This window comes from Protopterus annectens, chromosome 4.part1 (genome assembly GCF_019279795.1).
Source record: "Protopterus annectens isolate FY-2018-M chromosome 4.part1, PAN1.0, whole genome shotgun sequence".
Lineage (NCBI taxonomy): Eukaryota > Metazoa > Chordata > Ceratodontiformes > Protopteridae > Protopterus > Protopterus annectens.
This window is the reverse complement of record NC_056734.1, coordinates 619,764,014-619,789,839: the sequence shown is the minus strand read 5'-3', so window position 1 is coordinate 619,789,839 and position 25,826 is coordinate 619,764,014.

The window sequence follows — 25,826 nt, the reverse complement described above, 5'->3', positions numbered from 1 at the left end:
TAGCCTAGTACTTACCTATGAACCTATGAAAGCCCAGAGATTGAGATGTATGCAGCATTATCCTTAAAGGGTGCTGTAACCATGGCTACTATGGACAGACTTTTTTTTTTGCTTGGTAAAATCAATCAATCAGTAAATAGATAAATAATTAAGTAAGTCAGAAAAGCACTACTTGCTGAATGGTACACTAGACAGTTACCAGCTTCACCTATGTGCAAGACCATCTATGCCTGAGAGTGTAAGAATGAGAGACACAGGATTCATTTTCAGGTACCCGGAACATAAGCTGTAGTCGTGTTTGTTTGATTTTTCTGCAGTCTGATTGGGAAAATAATTCATAATTTGCTCACAAAGAATAATTATCTGTTTCATGAGAGTGACATTTTATTTATGGGTTTGGGCTATTTGCCAAGAGCTCATCGTATTCAGATAGGTACTGCTGTTTTACCATTGGCAGTGCATATTCTAAATAAAGTTCTAGTACCCCTTGAGGTAGAACTGAAAGGAAGTTTGGCAATTGGAGTCCGTGGGTAATAGAAAATACATTAAATTTACTGATTAGGTGACTAGAATTATTAATGTTGTAAATTTTGTCCGATTTATATGTCCATACACAAGCTTTTATTAAAGTTATGAAGAGAAAACATTATCCACTCCAAGCAGCTAATGAAGTAAATTCTGCTATTCCACATAGTTGCTATTTTTTTTAGCTAGTTAAGTGTGATGAAATAAATTTCAAATTGTATACCTATAGGAAGACATATTCCTTAGAATTCCATTTGCTATTTCATCATTGCCTGAGATGTTTCAGACAGCTTATGCACAAATAATTGAGGGTTTTGATTTTTTTTTTAGTTTTATGCATGACATACTGGTACAAGATATAACCAGAGAAGACCATCACAAAAGATTGCGTCTGTTACTGAGTAAACTGAGATAGTGCAACCTGGAGAAGAACATGAGTAAAAGTAAAATCAGAGTTATAAAAGGTGAAATATGTGAGTCCCATTTTGTTTGATAAAAGCTTGAAACCAGGTGATAAAAAAGTAAGAACTAAGATCCAAATGCCGGTATTAGGGTTTATTGAAGTACTTAATGTTAGTTTTCTAGTTATAATATAGTATATTTCAAATTTTATTCCAAATATGTAAGATATCTGTAAGGCACTAAGGAAATTATTGGAAAAAGATATGGCACTGTATTGGAGTCAAGAGCAATAAAAGTGTTTTGACTTGTTCAGTACCATAATGAATTGTGTTGATGTGAATACGCCAGTCACATATGAAGTCAATGTGAGGTGAAATGGAACTAGTGTAACAATTTTGCAAAATGACAAACTGGTTGTGTTTACGTCAGCAGTTTTTGGTGACAATAAGAAAATACATTGTGAGGTGACAATAGAACTGCTAACCATAGTTTATGGTTGTAAAAAGTTTCATGACCATATTTATGAAAACAAATACTGATAGAAAGTGACTATATGCATTGTAGAGAATATTCAATAAATATTTGCACACATCACTGCCAAGATAGCAAGGAATGCTGTTAAGTTTATGGAAATGCAGCCCAAGCATGAGTGATAAGTCAAGAAAAGAGATGAATATAGCAGGCATGCTGAGTTCATACTTGCCAGAGAAGTAAGATCTAGCACCATTGCCCATGACAGAAAGCTAAACAAGATTAACAGATGTATGTTGGAGCTGAGCAGAAGAAAAGATTTTCATTTAAAGAAAGGACTAGTTGTTTACAAGGCTTTCTGTTCAAACAAATGTTGTTAGTACTAGATTATTTAAGGAATGGAATGACAGGTCTTACCTGAGCATAATTAAATGTAAAGAGAGCTTGTGCTGTATTATATGTCCAAAAATATATTTAGAAATCAAACAAAGCCAACACCAGACCAGACACATTCGTTAAATCTTTATTGTAGACCAAAAGGATGAAATCGGTTTCGGCACAGAGCCTTCATCAGTGATAATTCAAAACATAAAGTGAACCGTTTAAATATACACATGCAACCTCACTTCCTGTGATGTCATATCCCCCCTTTTTTGGAATTACACTATAGTTTATCATTGAGCCCTGGTGTGAATAATGCACCTAACTTAACAATTCACATTGTTTCCTTATAGTTAAGTATGGAATGCCAACCCCTCTTGCACTTTCTATTTCTCCCTACTCTATCTATGATGGTAAACCTGAATCTAGCAGTGGGATGTGGTTTGCAATGCCTATATAAGGCATTTGTGATGTGTTTATTGCGAATGTCACTCGTTCTGAAACAAAGGGGTCTAGACGTCTGTCCTACATAAAAAGAAGGGCAGGTGCAACTGGCCAGGTAAATGACCCACCCAATCCACAGTTAGCATAAAAATTGATGTCATATACTTGACCTGTATTCTGACTAGAAAACGGTTTAGACTTACAAATATATTGCCATAGAGAGCAATGCCAACATGGAAAAGACCCCACTAGTTTCTCCCCTGTAATGGTTAACTGATCCATAGCATTCCTGTTTACACAATAACATTTGTAATAAGAAAAATAGGCACCCAGTGTCTTCCCTCTGCTAAAAGAAAACTGACAATGTTCTGGCAAAATTTGACTCAATTCTGCATTAGCCATCAAGATATTCCAATGTTTACTAACCACACTCCTTAACAAATTAACATTTTGACCATAAATTGTAATTAATCTCAGTATATCAGATTCTCTATGATCATCCTTCTCCTTATAGGTTAACAACTGAACCCTAGGCTGTTTAGAAGCACACTCTCTGGCTGTAACAACATCCCCCACCCTATAACCTCTATGGAGAAATCTATATGTGAGATCCTGCTTTGATCTGTTGAAATCTCCCTCTGTTGAACAAATCCTTCTAATTCTTAGGAATTGGGACTTGGGAATATTTCTAATTGTATGTGTGGGGTGAAGACTGGAGGCGTACAATAAATTATTGTATTGAGGGTACTTTCTATACACCAGTGTGCAAGATGGGATCAGGTTCTCTCACAACCTTGACATCTAAATAATTAATTTCCTTATAACTATGAGAAAAGGAAAATTCAATAGCCCATTTATTATCATTCAAATATTGTTCAAACTCCTGTAGATATTCAATATCCGCATGCCACACCAACCAACAGTCATCCAGGAATCCATATGTCAGTTTCAGGAAAGTAGATGTTATGGGCCTCATTGTAAATTAGTTCTTCTTCTATGTACCCCATAAAAAGGTCTGCATAAATGGGGGCAAAAGAAGCCCCCATAGCTGTCCCCTGGGTTTGCCAATAACAATCCCCCTGAAAATAGAAAACATTTTTGGTTAGGACGTGCTCAGCCATACAAATAAGGAGTATATTGAATCCAGGTGTATACAAACCAGCTCTATTTAACCAGTATTCCAAGGCTTGTAACCCAGCCCAGTGAGGTATACTGGTATATCGGGATTTAACATCAAGAGTGCACATAAGCAAGTTAGGTTCAAGTTGAGAATCTGATACAATTTATAGGAATTGGGTAGTATCTTTGATCCTAGCCCAAATAAGACGTAGCAAAGGTTGCAGATACTGGGTCAAATATGCTGATAAGGGTTCAGTCAATGAACCAATTCCAGAGACTATGGGTCTACCTAGGGGCCGGTCTAAGCTTTTATGAATTTTTTGGCAATAAATATAAATATTGTTTGCCAGAGTCACTCACAGTAAACTAAGTTTTGTTGATAATCCCTTCCTCCACCGCTCTCTGTATGAACACATCAATTTCTTTCTTAAATCTGGGAGTGGGATCAGTGGACATGCGCATGTAATGCTGAGGGTTAGTTAACTATTTCCCTCTGCCCAATAATAATTGGAATCCATGAGCACCACTGCCCCTCCCTTATCAGCCGGAAGGATAATAATAATATCAGAATTAGTACAAAGCTCCTTAAGAGCCCTTTGTTCATTTTGTGAGAGATTGTGTCTAAACATTTGAGTAGAACATAATTTGAAGTGCAGATCTTTAAGCACCGCTTGTTGAAAAATCGCTACATTTTTAATCATAGGTCGTGTGAAACTGGAATTTTGAAATCTAAATTCTGTGGACCTCTGAGAGTCTGACCTAGGACCAAAAAACAGCTTTAAATTAATATTTCTACAAAAAGCTAACACATCTGTAACGGATGCATTCTCAACACAAAAACCTGGTACAAAGTTCAATCCTTTATTAAGGAGCTGCTTCTGCTTCAAAGTTAAAATGTGATGATATGTTATGAATATTGCAATATTCGTTGTTTATTTGACCAGTGAATGAAGAAGATTCTCTAATGTGTCTCTTCTGATGCTTCCACCCACCCCAATGTTTGTTTCTTCTAAAGGGTGTTCCTGCCCCCGCTGTTTTTATGCTTCAGGTGACTCCCTGACCTGAGCACCTACAGTATCTGTGGCAGAGGATTCATCTCCTGAAATGCTATAACCAGAAAAAGATTTTTTCAAAATGGATCAAGTTTTTTTTTTTACATACATAAGTACCTGATCCATTGGTCTCAGAGAATCGAACATTCTTCCGAAACTCAAAGGGTTTCCTTCTCTCATAATCTTCCATATCCCTTGCAAATTTCCATAATTTTTTCTCTTTAACTTGGTTTTCAAATGCCAAAAGATCCCTAGAAAGTCTACCCAGGCAACTGACATAATGTGGCTGTCCTTCATAATTTTTAACCTCCTCACTTACTTGTTTAACATCTTCAATATTATCCTCTATAATACGCTCATAATATGAGGTCAATATGTTGACAAAAGCCAAGGAGGCATTCTGCTGGGCCTTACACCAATCTTGAATTAATGTCTCATCCAATTTACCCACCAGAGGCTGAATCTTTACTCTCAGTCCTCTGGGAGAAATGTTCTTACTTTGATATGCTTTGAAAAGTTTCAGGTGCCATATATTCGTACATATATTCTTCATACATTTTCCTAGCTTAATGAACAGTGAATTACAGCCATCAACTGGATCAACATTACCTTCAACTGTAGTTCCATCATGAGGCCCCTTAAGGCCAAAAACCTGAATATCATTTTTATCTGCACATAAACTTTGTAAACTGGTGTTTAAATCCATGACCATAAGCTGCTATGTTTTCTCAACCCAAAACTGTTCAGCCTGGTTATTAGAATTTCAAAACCCAAAAACCAAGGCATATATATATATATATATATATATATATATATATATATATATATATATATATATATATATATATATATATATATGTGTGTGTGTGTGTGTCTGTGTTTGTGTGTAAGGCCCACAAAATAAATATATGTCTGCACAGCCACACTCGCCAATCAACTAGGAGGCCCCACAAGACCCAATGGCCCTCGAAAACCTACAATCAATACATCTATTCCAAATAGAACTAAGGGATTGAATACAGTGGAGAGGGAATACTCAAAACAGCACAAAAACTGTAGTGGGAGGTTTTTGGGTTTTGAAATTCTAATAACCTGGCTGAACAGTTTTGGTTTGCTGTCAACCTGGGTGCCCAGATCTCTTATAATACCTTCAGTGTTCAGTGAGCTACCATCGATGTGGTATTAGTTGGAACTGAGTTTTTCTCAAAGGGAATAACAACACATTTTTTGGTGTTCAGTTTTTGGCCATGGCTACAACACCAGTCATTGGTCTCAGTGAGGCTTTTCTGAAGGATGTCTGCATCACTTGGGGAGTTAATAATGATTGCCAGCTTACAGTTGTCCCTCTGTGTTGGCCTGCACTTTTGAGAAGTAGATGCAAAACAGGAGAGGACCCAGGACCAATCCCCATGGGACACCACTTGTGACTGGTTGGCAGTCCGATTTAGAATCCCCTACTTTCACTCTGTGGGTCCTATCTGTGAGCCAATTTGCAACCCACCTAGTGATACAGGAGTTGATGCCTAGTTTGGTGAGTTTGTCAATAATTTCTGAGTGAGGAATGGTATCAAAGGCCTTGGCCAGATCGAGGTAGGCTGTGTATACTGCCTTACTCTCATCCACAGCCTTGGTGACTGAGTCAAAGAAGTCAACCAGGTTAAGTAGGCAGGATGTCCCTTCAACAAAGCCAAATTGCGTGGGGTCTAGAGTTTGGAGATTAACTATATCTTTGTTAATCAGGTTCATGATGATGCACTCCATAGCTTTACATATCAGACTCATCAAGCTAATGGGGCAATAATTCCCAGGGTCTGTAGTTACTCCCCCTTTATGGAGAGGTATGATGTAGCAGTGCACCATTCATTAGGGACAAAGCCTGAGGTAAGGCTGTGATTGAACAGAGCACACAGATGTGGTGCCATTTCATTTTGTAGTTCATGTAGAACACAGCCAGGGATATTATCAGGTCCCATGGGTGCTGTATTCTTGGCCCTGAACAATGCAGCTTTTACCTGTGCTGCAGAAATGCTGGGTACCTGGCATTCTTCAGGTATTGTGATTGGTCCTTTGGGGGGGGAGAGAAGGGTAAAGTTGGCACTGAATCTGTTGGCCAGTATGTTGTCAATATCTGTTTGCTCAGTATAGGTGGTACCATTGTGCCGTAACTCAGAGCAAATCTGGGTATTGCCGTGGCGGATCTTGATATAGCTATAGAAGGCTTTCTGGTTGTTTTTAGTGTCTGTCACAATTTTGCCTTCATAGCTCGATTTAGTGGATTTGATAAGGGGTCTCAACTTTTTGTTGAGGCTAATAAGGGAGTTTTTACAGTTTCTTCCTTCTGTTGTAGAGTTTATTGATGACTGGGGACCACCAGATTGGCTTCCTTTTTTTTGGAGGAGAGCGTCTTGGTTCTATTGGGTGTGGATAATTCCATGCATTTATGTACGTGTTCGTACAGTGCATTGGTGTATGATTTGGCAGTCATGCAGCTATTTTCTATTGGCATGGGTGCCATGAAGTTAGCCACCTCTGTTTCTTGGAGCCCAAAGTCAGTTTTGGAGAAGTTTTTCAAGGTTGTTACTTTGTGGGGGGTGGGGTGGGTGTGAGATGTAGATTTCCATGGTGATTAGTTTGTGGTCGGATCTAACCAGGGATGAATTGACTATTGGTGTAGAGTAATGGTCACCCATGTTAGTGATGATCATGTCAAAGATGTTGCTTCCTCTAGTGGGGGTGAGAATGAGCTGGTCCAGGGCATTGGAATTGATGAATTGCAGGAAGTGTTGGGCCTGTGCACTGGTACATGAGTAGTTTTCCCAGTTGATGGAGGGGTAGTTGAAGTCTCCTAGTATGAGAGTATTGGGCTGGACCTTGATAGATTTCAGGGTGCTTAGGAACGTGGAGTGAGAGTCTAGGAACATGGGGGGGGGGTCTTATAGCAGGCTATGACCTGAATCGCTGTCATACCCTATGTTAGTTGTACCTGAAGTATCTCAGATGCATTATGCTGGGCTACTAGTCTGGAGGTGTGCAGATCCTTTAGGAATATGGAGACACCACCGCCTTTGGAGCTTCTGGCCATGTTCTGGGGCCAAAAGGTGTAGAATGAGTTATAGCCTGGAAGCGCAGGGGTGCTTTCTGCTGCTTTAAACCAGGTCTCTGTTATAGCACAAATGTTGATGTTCTCCATTTTGAGGAGCGCTTTGAGTGAGTGCATCTTGAGATTTAGACTTCTAGTATTGAGCAGCATGACCCTCAGATGGCATTTGTTTGTAGCTGTTATGGTTGTAATTTGGTCTTTGGAACACCACCTAAAAAAGGCGCTATAGGGGTGGCAAGAGCCTTAGCCAATACCCAGAATCCCTGGGGTGACAGATGCAGGCCATCTCTGGCAAAGCATCGAGATCTGTCAATCATGTCATCCCATGCAGACATATATGGGATCCCCTTAGAATGACACCAGAAACTTAGTCAATTGTTGAAGTCAATCATTTTCTGCTTGAACTGTGGTATAATTCTGGGTGATAGTAGGATACTGCTCAGGGCTAGGGTCATACCTGCCTGGGCCACATGATCCGAGAGCTCCACCATGTCTCTTTTCATGTAGTCCAGGGAGGTGGATCTCAGGTCATTCACACCCACATGTACAATGACTGAGTCATACTTGTACTTGTTGTGGAGTTACCTGAGTGCATGTATAATGTGGCAGATCCTGGCACCTGATAGACAACTGACTGTTACCTTCTCCTTATTCACCCTAGTGAGTGAGACATCAGTGTGCCTCATTATTAACTCTCCTATGATTAGTGTATTGGGCAAGGTGTTTTGCCTTAAGGGCTTAGATTGAGGGGCAGACTGCGGTGAGCTAAGTGTCCTGGGGCTGGTGCTCTGTTGTGGTGGTTGAGTGCGTTTCTGACTTGGATGTCTCTGCTGTTTGGGTAAATTTCTATTGAGAGCCTCCACAAAGGTGGGTGTGTAGTTTGTGTTTCTATGTGTGAGCTGTGTTAGTGAGTATTCTGGAGGGCTATGTGTTAAAAGACTTGTGGTATTTTTTAATATTGATGAATGATGTTGAGTATAACTGTAGTAATTTATTTATGGCAACTGACATTGTAGATTTATTTGCATGTATTCCATATAAAACAGGTTTAGACTGATTTGGAATACATATCAGTAAGAGTCAAAATCTATGAACAATGAAGTTAGGCTTTTAATTGATTTCATGAACACACAATTCAACATCTAATTATATTTATTTTGAGGGGCAATATTTTCATCATATTTCAGAACTGGCCATGGGAATAACATCTGCCTGATTTATTAGAACATTGTTCTGAAATATTGAGGGAATTAGTATGTTTTGAAATCAAGGTTTTATAAATTAGTTAAGATGTACACAATTTTTGGATGATATTGTTATTATTTGGGCAGGTACAGGAGTGGAAGCAAGGGAATTGTTACAGTATTTAAGAATAACTACAACTTTTTGATCTTTACCTACAGCATAAATGAGACTGAAATAAATTATTTGACCATTGCAATATACAGAAATGAGAAGTACAATAGTTACAGTTGTACTGTATATCATAATTCAACATTTTCAATCACGTATTTGCATGTTAGCAGTTGGCATCCTTATCGAAAGATCAGTATTATGAAAGGTCAGTTAGTAAGATTATCCCCGGGATTCATGAAGCTCGGCGCAAGGCCGGCGTAAGGCCTGCGCCGGCGGTGCATGGAATATCCGGCGCAGTAGCGCCATATACATATTAATGAGAGTGCACCGGAATCACAGACACGTGCGTAGTGTACGTGAGCGAGCCCAGGTAGGATGCGTCTGGAGGCGTGTCTAAGCCGGCATGAGGTGAGCAACCTAATGTGCTGACAGCCACGGTCCGCCCACAATAGTAATGGCAGCAGCCAGGTCCTGTGCAGAATGAAACGCACGTACAGTATGCAACATAGTCCCCGTCCCAAATTAACGGAGAAGCAAATAGAAGCCACGAAGGCATAAGTGTACCCGTCCAAGGAGCAAAGGATACGCATAAGACCGCGTTCGTCCCGCAATGCACTGTCAGTGTTTACACTCAGAGAAGGTGTACAGCCGCATGTCAGCGCGCCGCACCGACATAGGAGCAGCGACTAAGGTCACCACCTGTCCCACTTTGTTTGGGGCAGTCACTCCATGGACAGTTGTGTCCCGAAAAAACGTATTAGAAATGGCTGATGTGCTACGATTGTAGGACACAATGATATCCCGTATTTAATGTAATGGTAGCATGAATTGGTTATTTCTGTAACAGAAATACCTAAATGACACAAAAAACAGAATAAGCAAGCAAATTGCCACAATAATAAGCATATTATTTAGGCAAGCAAGTGAATTCCCATGCTATATAGTGACCGTTTGTATGTGTCGGCCTGTAAAGTCAGATGTGAGTCCCGGAAATATCCCAGATCGGAAAATGGAAAAGGTGGAAACCCCAGTAGCGACATGGGCATGGTCACCAGGGTTACCTGCTGTCCCAATGTGCCATGGACAGTCCCTGATTGGACAGTCGTGTCCCTGCAACAATCGTAAAACTGGAAAATGACCTCCGATCCCCTGCCACGCAAATTCCCGCAATATACATGTAAATAGTAGCATAAAACATATACATTACGATATGGAACACAGACATGGCATAAGAAAATAAATAAGGAACCCAAACGCTTACAGAATAAGCTCATAGTATGGCAAACAAGTGAAGTTCTGTCAACTGCACTAGCCCTGGGTATGTGTAGTCCTGCAAATTCGAAGTGCCCACATAACATGCCCCACTATGGGCATTGGAAAAGGTGCCAACCATAATGGTCACAAGCAGTAGTGACAGTACATAGCCGGGTAGCTGTGCTGACATAACAACAGTAAGGAAGCAAGATACCTCAAACACAGGCAAACATGTGCATAGCAACATATCCCAGACCCAGCAACGTCTCTGTTGCATACACTGGATGGTGTATGATGAAGTGTAATATCCAGAAGCAGAACCCATGCATTCGGATGTACTACACAATAGCCTCATTGTACATGTCAGTCACACCCATGTATACCCCTGCACCCAAACCTGCTAGCATCCGTGTGCAGCTATACAACCACACACAATGTGCATACCTGAACTGTGGTAAGATGTTTGTGTTAGGCAATGCCACGCGGGCAAATACATACCCCACATGTCACCAACCCACCGCAGGTACAGATATGTAAATGGCTGCATGTGAATGTGTCAGCAGAATGTGTACATCCGGCATGTAGTATGTACCCGTCCAAACCATCTAGGTTTGCATACGACACGGTGCACATAACTGTACACATGTGGACAAGTCGGGTCGTTGGACCACCGCATCGATGATTATCTTTGCAGTGAAGTCGATCACATATAGCGGAACAGGTGCCTACCAAACAGGACGTCCTAACAGGGTTCTACAGGCAAAGAAGGGTAAACTGGGACATCACATGTGGAGATTAGCGTAGCTGGACGGACAAATACACACGGTCAAGGTAAAGGACGGAACAACATGCATATGGCCGGATGGATGTTGTTCAAAATATATAGAAACACATATGAAGTTCCAGTTTACACTCGAAATACTATATAATGTATTGAATTGTACCGTACAATATGGCAGTAGAACTAAGCCTGCATGTAATTGGTGAAGCTAAGCTGTACTGTGATGGAATTCTGAACCTGGCAGTAAGCAGTACAGCAGGCTCATGTCTGTCATCATTAATTATTTGCTGGGTTACAGAACAATAAATGTATGTACATGCATAACAGCACTCCTTCCCCAGAGGAGGATGGCCTTGTGAGCTCTATCGAAGATAGCAGTACAACTCCTTACCAGAGAGACAAAGCAACATATTAAGAAATTAACTGTCCACTGTATCGTAACAGTCTAGGGTCCTTGAAACAGCTACAATCACAAAAGGATACTGTAATGTACAAGGTGCCTTGCAAGGCTGTGTTATTCCATGAGAAAACAATTTAAAAGCACGACCCCAGCACCCACGTATGTATAGACTATTGCGGACCATAGTGATGGAAATGCCCTGTGACCGACCACGTCAGTAAGGTGGGCAAAAGCTGATTGTAAACACTATATAAAGAAACTGCTTACTGTATAGAGTCAGACAAAACTCTCATACTTGGACTGTATATTATTTAGCCTGCCTGTGTACACTACTAAAACGTTCCGAACCCGAGCCTCCTGTGTTATCGGCTGTCACTTAGAAAAGCCTACTGATAACTACACTCTGGTTGTAACAACTTATTTCACATTGTGATCCTTGTAATCCAGAATTCCCTTGGTAGCTACAGGTCAGAGTGCATGGCTGGTTAGACATGTACGCTGGAGAATATGCATAAATGGTTCTTCTTGAATGAAAAGACCTCCGACTGAATTGTTGTGTGTAAAGAGGCTGTTTACTGTCTGATCTGTGGCTGAAAAGCGGAAAACTGGATCCCAAGAAGAAAACGTGCAGCCTTAAACAGGAGGCCCAGGTAAGGAGTGTCTGCATTTTTGTGTCTATTGTAGATCAGGGACCAGACTACATTGTGTTTCTGTTAACAGTAGTGATATCGGGTCGAAGACCTACCCACATACTGTTAAATCTGAACATAGGTCAGGGAACACACAGCAGAGTAAATAGTGATTGTAGACACTACAGTGGATACAGGGAAGGAGACACACGTGTTATGACAGAAGGGTACGTAGCAGTCGTGTAGAGGATATGGGAGATTATTGAAGCAACAGATCATGTGATCCGCGTTTGACGGGTGACGTGAAGAATATGCAATCGCAGAGAGCACATAATGTGAGTTACGCAGCAAAATGGGGTAATAAATATGACATTGATGGTATATTAGGCAACATATCGTTACTGAAACATTGTAATCCCTGAAAATTTGATGCATATGTTCCAAGGTAAACACCTGTTCCACCCTGAGAGGGATATGCCCTCTGGCCAGCCGTGTCCTGTAAATAAACCGAACAAATGTCAAATGTCCTGATATCTCAGGACAAACATTTCCCAGATATATATCAAAATGGTAGCATAAAACAGTAAATTTGTATGTGGAACAGCAAAATATAATAATAAACAGAATAAGCAACTGAAATGCTACAACAATTGGTCGCTCTCCTGGCAAAACGTGAATACCTGTCCTATGTACTGGCCGTGGGTATGCATTTTCCAGGCAAATTACACGTTCTGAACACTAATGTCCCACATTGTGCATTGGAAAAGGTGGCAGCCCTAAGATGTGCAGGCGACAAAACAGCGACAATTGGGTATCCGTCATGCACATCGGTGGACTGAGGTAGTGTACCGAAGGGAATAGAACACTACAAATGGCTAAGCATCATACGTACACAGAGAAGATCATAATACAGTAGTACCGATCGCCCCCCCCCCCACAACACCCTACCACCGCAGATACCACATGCAGGATATTAAGCGGGAGGGCAGGCTAGTCCCCACACGTTATCCTGTGGCAACAGAGGTAGCACAATGAACAAATGTAATAGAAGCTATTGAAACCACATCCCAAACACGTAACATACCTAGGGACACCCGAGTAAGAACACAGTACTAAAACAGAGTGAGGATATCTGTCAATTAATTGAAGTACCGAACCATCATGCAGGACAGGAAGGCCAGGACCCAACCCCGTAGCGTATAGACCGTGGACACCAGAAGATATCTGCAAAGTCATAGAGGGAATTCCCCATCCACAAAGTAATCGCTATTCACCATGCAATACCCCTGTATCTCCTGATCGGAAACCAAAAGGGGAATGGCGGATGGTACAGTATGTATAAGCTGTAAATCATGTAAGAATACGTAGGGTAGCGTTGGTGCCAGACCCACACACTATATTCAATGCTATGAACATGCCACAGAAGTATCTTACCGTGGTACATATAAGCTATGCTTACTTTGCAATACCTATACATCCACATAGTCCGTATTGCTTTGCTTGTACAGTCAGGGTGACAGATACAGCCATACCTGGCTATCGCGGGGCTACTGTGAAAGTACAACGATATTCTCACAGGGGATGGCCAGCTACATTCCGGTGTCAACTCCACCCGGGGCCAGTCAAGCTCCACTTTAATTGGATGATATTCTGCTTGCGGCCCCTACCCAGCAGCAATGTATGGAAGATACAATAGCATTAATGAGATAATCAGCAGAACAGGGACATAAAGTAAGCAAGCATAAATTGCAACTACAGAGAATACAGGTCAATTACCTGGCATATCTGGTATCCAAGTAGGGTAGAACATCACATGACGATAGGAAGGTAGCAATATAATAAGCACCCAAGCCAACTAACAAGAAGGGAATGATGTCGTGTCTGGCCCGACTAACACATGTTAAATCTGGATACCAAACAATGCTGTGGAATCCGCTGTATTGTTTGCCTTAACCTTTAATACACTTATGGCAGCACAACACATAGTACACCGGATTACAGTAGCAGAAACAGCGTTATGCAGACTAGAACGATTGATAGCCTCAGCAGCTGTAGTAGGTCTCGTGAATAATCATAACACATGTTGTCAGACCGTAGATTGTAAGCGGAGATATATGACGTCAGTCTTGATGCAACAGCAGGGAAGTAAGCAACGCTAAATAGCTGACTACTCATTGCAGTTGGACACTGTGGCATGGTCAGTGCCACATTGTGTACAGGCAGTTGTTGTAGCACCCATGGCAGTACAGGCACCGGCCGTAATGTTACTAGACCACCCTCTCACTGTGAGAATGTGTCATGCAGTTGCGATCAATCTGCTGCAAGAGAAGATAGAATTCCTGACTCGTGCTAGACATTTGTCATGTCTGACCATACCACTGAGTCAACCTCACATGGTGATTGATCGTTGTACAACATGAAACCTATCAGCGTCACGTCTGACACCTGTGTATGGCACACCACACAGTTGCCTATACGAAATGGATTAAATAACTACACACAGACATGATAACACTGGTATACCCTTAGATGATGCAGAGGTGACAGTTAATGTGTACGGATCATGTAGACAGAGTCCTACAGGAACGAATGAAGTAGTTTATGCAGTAGTTATTGATAATGACATTGTAGACGGCCAAACCCTGCAGCATAACGTGTCTGCTCAAGCAGCAGAATAGATAGCTTTAACACGTGCTTGTACTGTAGCGGAAAAATGATGTGTGGACATATGTCCCGATAGTCATTCTGTTGTCTGTGCAGTGCATGTTTATGAGCAGCAGTGGAAGAATAGGGGAATGATAACATCCACCGGTAAATCGATTAATCATGCGCATACGAACCTGAATGCATTAGACTACATGCAGTTACCCACTGAAGTAGGTAATTGTAAATGTGCAGGGCATAGAAAGCAACAGGATAACAGTAGGAAAGTTGAGGCAAGAGCTCATGCACCTGCAAAACAAGCAGCGTCACAGTTGGAAAGTGTCTGTGTGAATGAGGAATGACAAACCTCAGACTGTTTAGATGTAGAAACTGTACAAACAATGCAAACAGCAACTACGAAAGCAGAAAAGCCGACGTGGTTATGACGAGGAGCAATCCTTGAACACGGACTGCACATATCCACAGTGATAAAGCCAATATTAACGTCTAATATATTCAGATATGCGGCTTTGTGGAGCCATGGGTAGAGACATGTCTCAACAGGGGGGATGGTACATTTGGTTAACAGAATACCCCTAACATACGGAATTATGAACCACATACAAACCTCATGAGCAGCGTGTCACGTTTGCCGTAGATATCATGCACAGGGAGTATTTAAACCGAAGGGAGTGAGTTTACCTACACCACCCTAACCGTTCCATACTATTTGTATGGAATTCATACATCTGCATAAATGTGAAGGGAACAAATACTGTTTAGCGATTACACATATATATAATCAAATTGGGTAGAAGCATTCCCAACCAGTAATCCGGATGCAGCAGCAGTGGCAAAGGTGCCAGTAAAATTAAGTATCCCTAGATCTGGCATGCTGTAAAGAAGCTACAGTGACAATAGAACACATGTAGTTAACCAGACAATCACGCTACCTGGGGATTACTTCATTACCATGACTGTCAATTGGAGGTACAACCCACAGTGAGTACGGCGGGTGCCGCCGTAGAATGGGATCCCGAGAAATAAGTAGAGGAGTTTGGTGGGTGACATCCAGACGAGTTACATGAGCTGTCTACCTCTAGCATTGCTGAGCATGACAACAGTTCCAAATGTAAAGTGCTGCACCCACTTCAAGTAGTATGTGGAATGGCATATCATGTGCCAGAGTGGAAAGCTGTCATGCCTGCAGAGCCGGAGGTCGATGACTCAGTAGTAGGTGACATGAGAGGATTGTTAACTAGTAACACTGTTCTTCAGTTAAAGTCTGTTACAGATAAGAGCAAACGAAGACGGAAGCATAGCTGACACCAGTATCCTGTGTGTATGTCACTGTTATCCAAAGAACATTATTGCCAAGTGGACAGTGCGAATGTCTGTACTGGGTACTGTTGGCAACGCCTACCGCAGTAAAGTTTGCAGAGAGGTCGTCCTGGGTCCACCTCACATTTCTCAAACTGGTAAAGGATATCAAGTCTGATTGACATCTTGTAGCTGATATACCAAAGAGCCCGAATCACCGGCGAAGACTGTATAACAATACAAAGCAACCCCAAAGACATTTATGTTTGCTGTCCTAATGATTATACACCTATTAACCATGTTTGTGTTTACGTTACAATTTCCGGGACCTTACCTGCATATAACTACACGGATACAAATACTGATACATGATGAACTGGCCACAGAGTGTCTTCCACACTTCAACAGATACCTAGGCATGATGCGTGTGCATATAGAGACTAGGAACACATTAAATTGCTATGTTTGTACTGCCATACCTACATCATATGGAGGACTTCCAATGCATGTTGTCCCCTTGGGGATAGATTGAGACTTGTGAATATCTACACTTTGATACAGGTTCTGTGAGATCACAGGACAACGTGGCAATGTACTTACCTGTTACACAAAAAGGAATTGTATGTTATCATAAACATGGTACAGTTTCAGTTGGTGGGAGTATTTGTAACATAACTGTGTCTTACGAATGTCATATAACAGCCAAAGATCACAGTACTACTTGTAGCACCATTCCTAATTTGTATTGAAACATCATGAGAACAATGTTGAAGGATGTGCAGAAACATCCTGAATTGTATAAACAGTCCTCTGTTAGAGACAGGAATTTGTTACATGCAGAGGTAACCCGCATCAGTAATAAAGTAGAATATAGTTATGTTGTTTGTGGGAAATAAGCATAGCAATGGTTACCTGGGAATTGGTCATGCAGTTGTTATTTGGGTTATCTGGCTCCAGTCACATGACATACTGTACAATTGCCTGTGGGTGCGAAACGAACTATAACACATATAGCTCGAAGAACTGGGAACACAGTCGAGAAACCTACTAATCCAGTGGGTGAAATGGAATCTGTTCTGACATGTCAGTCCTCTGCAAGAGATAAAGGAATACCGATTCATATGGACTTCAGTGACAGCGTCACAACCTGGGCTGGAACACCCCCAGCTTCTGGAGTAGTGAAATCAATCAGGAACAGAGGAAGTTATCAAAACTGTCAGAGGAAGGATGAATGTGACTTCCGCTCCTGAACATGTGACTGATGAACTGGATGCAATGAGAACTGTTGTGTCACAAAATGTAATAGTGCACGACTGCACCGTGGCGCTGAGAATTGGTACGCGCTTACTGAAGAAGATCGCTGTGTCCAACTACCACATGAAGAGACCAAAAGCAACGCCCACCTACAGGTAATATAGCAGGTGTCATCCATGGCGGAACCAGGCCCAAACCCACTGCGAACCATTTCCACAAACCATTGGGTGGATGGGGTCAGTCATACTGAATATCATGATTGCCATTTGTGTTGTTCGGCTCATATTGGGAGCATGTGTGTAGTGCGGGATACTGTGCATGTAACTATTAGTCAGGGACTCCCTCAACATACCTGTACCGAGACTATGTATCAAGACCTGTAGTGGTATTTGTCAATAGAAAATGCAATCCTACTTGCAATGTACATCAAATTACTTGCCTAGTTAAACGCGTTCCACAGAGGAAGGCGCCAGGAATGAAATAATGTTGTATATGTCTCTGGATAGAGTAGAAGCAATCAAAGGAGGGAGAATGTTAGCAAAATACATATTTAAACATAATATGACGTGCAACTTTAGAAGCTAATAGTGTATAATGCATATTATTCTACCTGACAATATAGCAGTACAGCTTCTCATGCATGTAATTGCTTGTAGTGTAGCTGCAGTGTGATTGAACCCTAACCCTAGCAGTAACCAGTGCAGCAGGTGTATGTCAGTCAGCATTAGTCATCTGCTCGGTTACAGAATAATACATGTATGTACAGGTATATCTGTCATCCTTCTACTGAGGAGGATAGGCTTGTGAGCTGTAACACAGAGTACAGCTGCTCAGCAGAGAGACACAGGAACCTAGTAGGACACGGAGTGAGGACTGAATATGAACAGTGTTGGAACCGTGTCAGAGCAGAACTTACCAAAGTACAGCCTAACTGAATATGTGGCTTGCAAGGTTGGGCTATCCTCATGGGAAAACATGTAATAAGCATTACCTGAGCACTGTTGTAGGAATACAATGTTCTGTACTCTAGCAATGTAAATGCCTTGTGACTGACAACATCATTAATGTGTGCAAAAGATGATAGTATACAGAATGCTCATACAGATGTAACATGTATAGAGTTGAACAAATGTCTACACTTTGACTGCATACTCCTTTGCCTCCTGCTGCACAGTAATAACATGTTATTAATCCCAGCTTCCTGTGTTAATGAGTGTCATGTTGAAAATACGAATGAGTGTTACAGTTTGATTTAAAAGACTTAATTGACAGATGTTTACGTTCTAGCATTGGAATAGGTCAAGACAAACATCACAATGTCCATGTGTACCACATACACACAGCCAGTAACACGCAGTAGTAGTGCATGAAGGCATACACGACTGTGGGAATAGTACAGGACATATGGCACGTGCCAAGTGCAGATGCATGACACAAACACCAGGATGGGTGTCCCTGCAAAGAGGAACATGTGCCAACTACACCTCCCACAGATGTACTGGCAATAAAAACACATGGCAAACACACAGACACACTACTGTCCAACACATGACTGCAACGGAGCCTGGTCAAACACCAACATGAAGCATGCCCAAACAGGGACTTGAGTAATGTTTGCCTTAACACCCCCCCATAGGCCAAAGAAGAATAGAATGGACATATGCATGTAATGCTGTGAAGGATGTGTGGTAGTCCTCAGTATCACAGTGTTAGGGACACAGATACACTGTCATCAACTGTGACGTATGTGCAACGTACACAGCATACCTGCATGTAATACAGAGGACAATCATCTGCCACAGAAATATACAGTAGCGAAAGACTATAGTGGATAGACAATTGTACATGTGACAAACTATGAATATAGGTTCACACGTCCATAGGTACAGGGTAGGCCATCGTCCCAGGCCCAGCCATAATACTACACCATAGTTAGGATGACTTTGCCAACCTTCTGTGCCTCAGATGAAATACCCATGATATTGCTGTATCTCCGTCAAGCAGTGATAATGATGTAATCCCTGGCCTATACCTGCAATTCTCCATCCAATGGACAACATAGCTGTGAACAAGGCTAGGAAGGATGTCTGTCTCACATGTACTGTGATGTAGATCCACAGCATAATGATTGTCTGGGTGATATATGTGTCACCCAAACACATCCCATGAATGACCGTGACAAGGTAAATGTCACCTGCCCTAGTGATTCTGAGGGATGCGGATACAGTAGGTGAAGCATACACATGACATATGGGTTGACATGGCCTTGTATGTCAGGCACAGGTCAACACCAAACAGCAGGTATGTGACGTGATGTGGCAGGGTCCTACATGTGGGGCAGCATTACACAAAATGGTGTCATCCTGCATCTGTACAACGATCAACCTATGTGGGCTTCCCAGCTGCTGTAGGTGTATGGTCAGATACAGTCTGAATGGGGCAATGTAGTAGATCATAGGTGTAACACGTAATGGGTACAAGGGAACAATGACCTAGCCTGATGTAGATGTGAATCCCTGCACCAACAGGTGGGCAATGTAGAAGACCCACACAACCACGATAGCAACGTGTGTGTGGAATGAATGGTGACCATCCAACACTGTCCCCTGATTCCTGGTAATCACCCCTGTGCTGAGTGGACAGCCACCTATATGCTGGACAGGGGTGACCTAGTACTTCTCCACAGGTATGATGTTGCATGACGTTGCATTTAGCTGTGGGACATGTCCCTGACAGCAGATATGCATACCTGGGAGGCCCCTTCGAAGGATATCTGTGTCAGATGTCTGTCCCACTATGGCACCTGTTTTGCAGTCATCTACAAACACTGTTGCCCATAGCACCCCTGTGTGTGCCTGTACCGTGAAGATGTAGGTGTATGACAGGAGTGCACACATGGAAGGGCCCCATGGGACACCACGTCTGACAGGCAGTAGGTCTGATATGCTGCCAGCAACTATGACCGTGTGGGTTGTGTCACATTGACAGTTTACAACACATTCTGTGATGTGCGTGTTCACATCCCAGCCAATGGGTTTATCAACGATACCTGAGGGGGGTAATGTGATGAAGGGCTTTGCCAGGTCGAGGTAGGCTGTATGGACTGCAACACCCCCATCAGTGGCCTCAGCGACTGTCCTGAAAATGTCAACCATGCTTTAAAGGCATGAACCGCCCCTGAACAAGACAAACCGTGTGTGAGGCAAAGTAAGTATGTCCCCTATGCAGTCATGTACGAGCCACAGTATGATCCCTCCCCATGTCTTTGCAGATAGGTCTCCTCAGGGTAATGGGACAGTAATAACCAGCCTCAGTGGAGGTATTGGCCTTCTGACGTGGGACTACAGTTGCCATGTGACACAACCTGGGTACCCTACCTGAGGTGAGGCTACAAAGAAATAGCTGTCCTAACTGTGGGTCCAATTCATAACCGAGATAGTGGAGTACACAGCGGGGTCACCAGCTGGTCTCATCGATGCTATGTCCACTACCCTGGAGAGAGCATGTCCCACCTGTGTGTCACAGAACATTAGGTGACCACAAACCAGTGGTACACACATCTCCTCATGTGTGGGGGAGGGTGTGGAGATGTCCTCACTGGACTTATCAGCCTGTATGTTGGCAATGTGTGTATGTTGAGTAAACCCCACCTCTATGTGAACCCAGTCAGAGCATATGTGGGACTGAGCTCCCAGGTGTCCAGCATAGCAACTGAAGGTGGTATGATTGTTAGCCAGGTCCATGTAGGTATATCTGTGGAATGTGCCCTGGACTATTTCATGACAGTGTGTAAGTCTACACATATGATGACCAAGGGTGTCACACCTCACAAGGTGTCTGCTCCACCTTGTAGTAGCCACCTCCTCGTGTTGTACATTTTGTGTATGGCTGGGGTACACCACACTGGATGCGTGGCATTGGTACAGTGAACCACAGTTGGGTAAGTGAATGACTGGCTCATGCAGTCCTGTAGGTACTGGTAGATGGCAAATGTGATTTATGCAGTGGCTGCCGTACCATCGACCACTGGCTCAGGGTCCTTAAAGGAGACCACAGTACTGCGCAGTATTGTGTAGTCTGCCTCTGAGCAAGCAATGTGTATGGTAACTGGCAACACTCACAGCAACGGATGCCAAAAGCAGAAGCCAATGTCCAAATAACATAGATCAACTTCTGCATGACAATATGTGTTATCATACATGTATTGACATGTGTCTGCCAATTACAATTGGAAATGGCCGGTAAGACTGGCCTAAAGTTCCCATGATGTACACAGTCTGGGGGTGTTGTTCCGATAATAAAGTGGCAATACCTCCCAATCGTGACCTCTGGGTATGGTATGAAAGTGGTTGTTAACCTGCAACATTGGATGTATAGCATTGGTTTCTGGTGTCGGAAGACATGGTTCCTGTAGCACAACACAGTATGGGTAGTCAAGCACACATACACGATTGCTGAACACACAGTATCAGTGAAACCCACTGCTCACAAGGACACAGTCCGACAAGCTCTAAACTTTACATATGCACAGTGTTGTCCATTGTAGGACCCAAAAATTTGTCTAAAGACAGGAATGCCGCCTTCTTTCAACACTTAATTGAACTCATTGTCGTCACAGGTACACATATGCACCGCAAGCGTGTTTAATGTTGCTGATAGCTGTCCATGTAATGCAGCACAGATGCACAGAAATAACCAGGGTACCGGGTCCATAGAACTGCGTCCACATCACAGTCCCGCACATGACGGATGTGTAATGGGTACTGTCAGTTGTTGCAGTCAAGGGATTCTGGGTATGTAGACTCTGTGCTCGGTGTTGTTTCGCAGGCAATCCTTTCTCCCGGCCCGTGGGAGGGATGTGTGCGTAGCACCTGCCTTACTCTCCGCTAATAATGCAAACCATACTCCGGAGAATGCTAAATGTAGGTGTGGAATGTGTACAGCCCTATACTAGTGTCCAGTAGGCAATTGTCATGGATGGACACCCGTATGGCCAGGATGGCACCCACAACTGCAAACCCTGGTACATGACATAGCCGCGGTAAGGCATAACACAGGAAATACACATAGGGACTACAGTTGACATTCCACATACAAAGCCGGACCCTCGTGCCAACAACGGCGTACAGCACTCAGTCTGCCAGCAACAGACTGAGGAGCACCCGCTACCGTACAGCGGAACAGATGTGCGACCTGTGGAACACATACTAATGGCACACACACAACGTCAAGTAGGATATGTAAACTATGGCATTCCCACCTATGAAGACAACATGGTTAAATGAATACATAGGTAATCAACATGTTCCGCTGGTGTTATATTGGAAATACAGTGACGGATATGTCCCATTGGGACGTCTGCGGTTTATATGGAGCATTTGCTAACCAGCATCATTGGATGTATGTCATATGTCCACAGTACTAAATCACCTGGTTATGTAGCACCATGTGGAATGGGTGGTCAAACAGACATCCGCGATTCCTGAACACACAGTATCAGTGAAACCCAGTGCTCACAAGGACACAGTCCGACAAGCTCTACACTTCACATATGCACAGTGGTGTCCATTGTAGGACCCAAAAATTTGTCTAAAGACAGGAATGCCGCCTTATTTAATCAACTAACTGAACTCATTGTAGTCACAGGTACACATATGCACCGCAAGCGTGTTTAATGTTGCTGATAGCTGTCCATGTCATGCAGCACAGATGCACAGAAATACCCAGGGTACCGGGTCCATAGAACTGCGTCCACATCACAGTCCCGCACACATGACGGATGTGTAATGGGTACTGTCAATTGTTGCAGTCAAGGGATTCTGGGTATGTAGACTCTGTGCTCGGTGTTGTTTCGCAGGCAATCCTTTCTCCCGCCCCGTGGGAGGGATGTGTGCGTATCACCTGCCTTACTCTCCGCTAATAATGCAAACCATACTCCGGAGAATGCTAAATGTAGGTGTGGAATGTGTACAGCCCTATACTAGTGTCCAGTAGGCAATTGTCATGGATGGACACCCGTATGGGCAGGATGGCACCCACAACTGCAAACCCGGGTAAATGACATAGCCGCGGGAAGGCATAACACAGGAAATACACATAGGGACTACAGTTGACATTCCACATACAAAGCCGGACTGTCGTGCCAACACCGGCGTACACAGCACTCAATCTGCCAGCAACAGACTGAGGAGCACCCGCTACCGTACAGCGGAACAGATGTGCGACCTGTGGAACACATACTAATGGCACACACACAACGTCAAGTAGGATATGTAAACTATGGCATTCCCACCTATGAAGACAACATGGTTAAATGAATGCATAGGTAAGCAACATGTTCTGGTGGTGTTATATTGGAAATATAGTGACGGATATGTCCCATTGGGATGTCTGAGGTTTATATGAAGCAGTTGCTAACCAGCATCTTTGGATGTATGTAATTTGTTCACAGTACTAAATCAGCTGGTTATGTAGCACCATGTGGAATGGGTAGTCAAACAGACATCCGCGATTGGGGAACATACACCAGCAGTGAAAAGCACTGGGCAGGTGGACACAGTCCAGCAACATCTAACTTGACATATGCACATCGGTGTCCATTGTAGGACCCAAAAATTCTGTTCAGAGAATGCCTGCTAGCTTCCTGCATTACTCATGTGATCTAATTGTCGTCACCACGTCACAGGTACACATATGCACGCAAGCGTGTTCAATGTTGATGATAGCTGTCCATGAACTGCAGCACACATGCACAGAAATACCCAGGGTATCGGGTCCATTCAGCTGCGTCCACATCACAGTCCAGCACACATGAAGGATGTGTAATGGGTACTGTCCACTGTTGCAGTCAAGGGAGTCTGGGTATGTAGAATCTGGCCTCGGTGTTGTTTCGCAGGCAATCCTTTGTCCCGCCCCGTGGGAGGGACGTGTGTAGCACATGCGTCACTCTCCGCTAATAATGCACACCATACTCCGGGGAATGCAAAATGCAGGTGTGAAATGTGTACAGCCCTATACCAGTGTATAGTAGGCAATTCACATGGATGGACAAGCGTATGACTAAGATGGCACCCATAACTGCAAACCCGGTGGAATTACACTGCCGTAGTAAGGCATTACACAAGTCATACACATAGGGACTTCAGAGGATATAGGCACATCCTTCTCTGATTGCAAATGCAGGCTGTCTTATATTTAAAATGATAGCGTGCATTAGCTATTTTATGCGGTTTTATATAATTTATATTTGACACGCTCTATTATGTGACTATGAATTATTGCAGAAAATAGTTACTATTGGCATCATAAATTACTAAGTTTTACTATTGTGAATTTAGAATTGTATTTAAAATGTGAAAATGTTCTTTGTATCTGTGATTTAATGTTCAACTTGTTTACTGAGCTAGCATAGAAAATAGGCGTTTCCGCTATAGTAATTCCGTTTTAATTACTTGGATAATTGAGTAATTGATGAATTGTTTTTCTCAATTGAAGTTAGTTTTGCTATATAAAGGGATTCATTTTCTGTGTAAGTTATAACCTGATGAAGCGCATATTAATGCGTGAAAGCGCTTGTTTTATTTCAAAATAAAATCATCTCTCCTTTTACCGTGGTGGTTCCTGGCAGTATTTTCTTCAATTTTCTTCTTATCTGGTGCACGGAACCTTTGGATGATCGGCTTCCTTCTCCTGCTGTTGGTATTCCTTTTGATTTACTTAGCCGTTCCTCACACGATGGATATACCGAATATTGAGTTGGATTACAACCCAACAGGTGTTGCACGAACCGATGGTTGGAATTCTCTATTTTACCAAAGAGACAATCCACTTTTGCGGCTAGATCCTAGCCAAGAGACTTTGGATGAGACATCGACGAATGGTGAGAACTTGAATGATTTCTTTGGACTTATGAGAACCTTGGAAAATGATATGTATCGACTACATAGGTTTGTCTGGCAAAGAAGACACCTCCAGGCATGCCTACACTTCAAAGTCATTCCCCGAGGTATGCGTGTTCTATGCATGCCAAGCTACGGGGATAGCCATCCCGAATTGCTTCGCAGGTGGCAGCAGTTAAATATTGACTTTGGGAACCAGTATATACATCTTCTGTTGGATTATTTTGCACCCATCGAGAAGGAACTTTTGGCTAAGGTAGAGGAACAGTATGACTATTTAACTGTTAATTTTAAGACTGAGTTTTGCATTTCCAAAATACAGTCTATGAACAGACAACTGACGCTATATAGCAATAAATTAGAGCAAGTGAAAACTAGGAAGTTAAAGCGTGATTGTGAAGATTTTCAGTCTGGGCGTATCTTCATATGGCCCAGACCTAATAGACAGCCTAATACTAATGCTCACACTATTCAATCCTTGACTACTGTGAATACAGTTAGGGAAGGCATAGCTAATACTTCAGTAGAAATACCTAGCAACAGATCGGTTGCTCCTACACAAATGGATGACATTAATGACTGTGAGCCCACTACTTCCAACACGCCTAGTTTGTCTTTGCCTTGTAACCAACTTGGCCTGAATGCATCAGAAAACTCAGGTGCCAAACCAAAAAACTTTAACAAGAACAATAGCCCATTTGTACCTATGCCTTTAAACTTCCCACTCCCTACAAGGACAAGACACGCCACGGTCTGTGAGCAGGGGAAGGGGGAAAAGAAAACTTTCGGAAGAAACA